Source organism: Columba livia, chromosome 2, assembly GCF_036013475.1.
Source record: "Columba livia isolate bColLiv1 breed racing homer chromosome 2, bColLiv1.pat.W.v2, whole genome shotgun sequence".
Lineage (NCBI taxonomy): Eukaryota > Metazoa > Chordata > Aves > Columbiformes > Columbidae > Columba > Columba livia.
Window position 1 is genome coordinate 44,406,474 of NC_088603.1, and position 3,406 is coordinate 44,409,879.

A 3,406-nucleotide genomic window follows, 5' to 3' on the forward strand; every position below is an offset into this window, starting at 1 on the left:
GGCATAATGGCTACCAAACCATCTGCTTTCTGACGTGCACTAGATAAAGTTGATATTGACTTCGTTTTTCTGTGTGCTGACAGATCAAGTCTGTCAAATCTTAGTGGTGGTTTAATAAACGCAGATGCCTGCTTCACCTGTCAGAGGAGCTCATACTACTGCCGGAGCAAAGCTGGCAGAAGGGAACACATGCTCCTGTCTCAGCTGCTTCCATACAAAGTCTAGAATTTGAGGGCCTTAACACCTATAATTCAGGCAAACAGTTGTTTGGCATGATCTATTAGAACCCATAGCTGTCTGTCAGTTCCCTTTGGCTGCTTGTTGTATAAGGTTCAGGAGAAAGCAACATGCACGTGAGTATCTGTGACTTCAGATTGTACTTGGACTGTCACAGCTACACCGTGAGGATGTGCTCTTTTATGAAATAAGCTGCTATTCTGATTTCCCTGAGATTACCTTTCAGATCGCCGTTGCCCCTAAGTCATCTCATTCGCAATTTAAGGTAAGATGCCAGACTTTGAACTCAAGCCACTAACATGCAAAAAGTAATTTCTTCTGCCAACCTTGAGAAAAAAATTAAAATCTCCAGCTGTGGTTGGTAAAGCCTGCTAGGATGGGAGGACAGCATCTTCAATCAGTACAGCTAGACTGACTGAACACATCTGTCTGAGTCTGCAGGTGAGGCATAGAAGAACATTTCTGTGTTCTTGCTAAGATTAATCATCTGGTAGCACTTGTTTTAACAGTAGGAAGGTTCTTTCTTGCTCTTTATTCTCCATTGTTTGCGATGGTTTTATTTAAAGGATTGGCCACTTCTTAGCTCAGATGCAGCCTAAATTAATCAATACGCCATTAATAGGTAAAAGTCAGTATTTGGAACGGTACAGGTAAGCCTCTGCAATGCACTTCTGCAAGGAATCTGAGGATTCTTCGAGATGAATATGTGTTTACATTATATTTTGGCTCTTAACAGAGTTTGTATAAACTGTTGTATGAACTGTTTAACTAGACTGCAATTTAGTTCATGGTGAAGATGTATGTTAAAGTTCACGTTGCAGGCTGCCAGTAAGACAATGACAATTCTGTGGAAAAGAAGTATACACACAACCTCAAAAAATGCTGCAAACTGATGGACCACAGCCTTCTAGACTGTTGAATGAGTGTTCACTTTACGAGTAAATTTGCAGAAATTATATTTTGTCTGGTTTTTTATATTTCCGATTTAGCTGAATAAAGACTTTTAGCTTTTCTGTCTGGATTGTAAAAATGATCCTGAAGTGCTTACATTTAGTATGTACTTTTTGGATCATTTTTATTCCCCTATTTCATTAAGTATTTAGACTTCAGTCACTTGTGTCCTTATTTGATTTTATAGGTCTACCCTTTCCCTAATCACCCCAAAAACCAAGCTGGATATTCTCAACTCTGGTCTCTGGATGCTTAAGGCAAGCGCGAGCAAAACACTCTCTCATAGGACTCCAACAATAATGAGATGGGGGTTTTCTCCACATTAGGAAATTCTACCACTGGAAATGAAGATACTAGCAGAAGCAGATTGAATTTATGCTGCCTTTTTTTTTTTCCCCCCTTCTGGTTTAGTTGAATGTGATAGCAAACCAGCAGGGGGGTAAATGAAAACTCCACTTTCAAACAGAAAGGAAGACACCAGGTAGCAGTTCACACTGCTTCGGTTAAGAGGAGCCAAAGGGCAATTCAGCTGGTACAATTTTTCCTCTCATGTAGCCTCTAACTGAAGAAGCATTTCAGGAACAGCTAGCACCATCAGGCCCCTTGCAAGACACTTAGAAAACATACAAGAAATTTGCCACAGCTCCCTATAATGAAAAGATCAAAAGGGTATTGTCTCGATATGTAGTTTATTCTAATAAAGAAAGGGGGGCACCATCTTTATACAGAGATAAGAGCATTGTATTTGAGTGCTTCAGGTTATTACTAAATACAGCTAGAGACATCAGTAGAAATATACCTTTGACAAAAAGGTTTCTCACTAATTACTCAAAACCACCTTATAAAACCAACAGCTCATCTGCATTATTTTTTCCCCTGAAGAAGCATTCAGGAGGGAGAACAACACAATTTTGACTAAATGCTGAGGGGAAAGGAATATTTAAAACCACTCATATTTCTGTCACTGAAATCCCCCTGGGCCTGACCTGCTCTATTACTTGATATGTTGCTTTCTCCACATCCAGGCATTTCACAGACTTAACTTAAAGCAACTCAGTGCTGCTCCAGCACTAGTGAAATGAAGAAATAAACTTAACAGCAGAGCAAATTATAGTGTTAAGGTGGCATTCTTTATTGACAGTGCTAGGGAGCTCTGGGGATCATCCTCCACAAGTGCTCCCAAGGACTGCATGCTCTTGCGTTGCTTATATTCACATAATTATTACATATGCATCACAATTTTTGGAAATTTTGATGAACAATACATCTATACTAAGAAATAATCGATGATGATGTTAGTTATAATTGTTTAGTGTCTTACTTACATCTATTAATTGTTAAGTGTAAACTAAGCACTCTACTTCTAAACAATGTGTTACTCAATCTTCTTTCTCCCTCTTGTCATGCACAGAGAATCACAGAGTCATAGAGTGTTAGGGAATTGGAAGGGACCTCGAAAGATCATCTAGTCCAATCCCACCACGGGAGCAGGAACACCTAGATGAGGCTACATTCCTAGATGAGGAATGTGTCCAGGCAGGTTTTGAATGTCTCCAGAGAAGGAGACTCCACAACCCCCCTGGGCAGCCTGTTCCAGTGCTCTGTCACCCTCACTGTGAAGAAGTTTCTTCTCAAATTTAAATGGAATCTCCTGTGTTCCAGTTTATACCCATTGCCCCTTGTCTTATTGTTGGTTGTCACCAAGAAGGATAGTTGTCACCATCCTCCTGACACTCACCCTTTACATATTTATAAACATCAATGAGGTCACTCCTCAGTCTCCTCTTTTCCAAGCTAAAGAGATCCAGGTCCCTCAGCCTTTCCTCATAAAGGAGATGCTCCACTCCCTTAATTATCATGCAGAAGGATCTAAAACTTGAAAAAAAAAAAACCTTGACCACCTCGTTTTGCAGGTGGTCTGAAAGCATTTATCATGTCAATTGATTAACAATGGCACGTCTTCTATAACTTAATCACGGTGTACATTAATTTAGCAGCTTCTCTGCACTAGGAGAGAGCAAAAAGGGGTTTTGCTGTGGTGTGTATGACAGAAATGTATGGTGGTAGTTGAGGAGAAAGCGGGGACAAATAAGGATATGGCCCCTGTTGTGGTCGAGGGCTCCCGCCATGGAGGGGGAGGTGACGGCGACAGCCCAGTCCAGGCTGTCGCCGTCACCTCCCCCTCCATGGCGGGAGCCCTCGACCCCTCCACATCTGC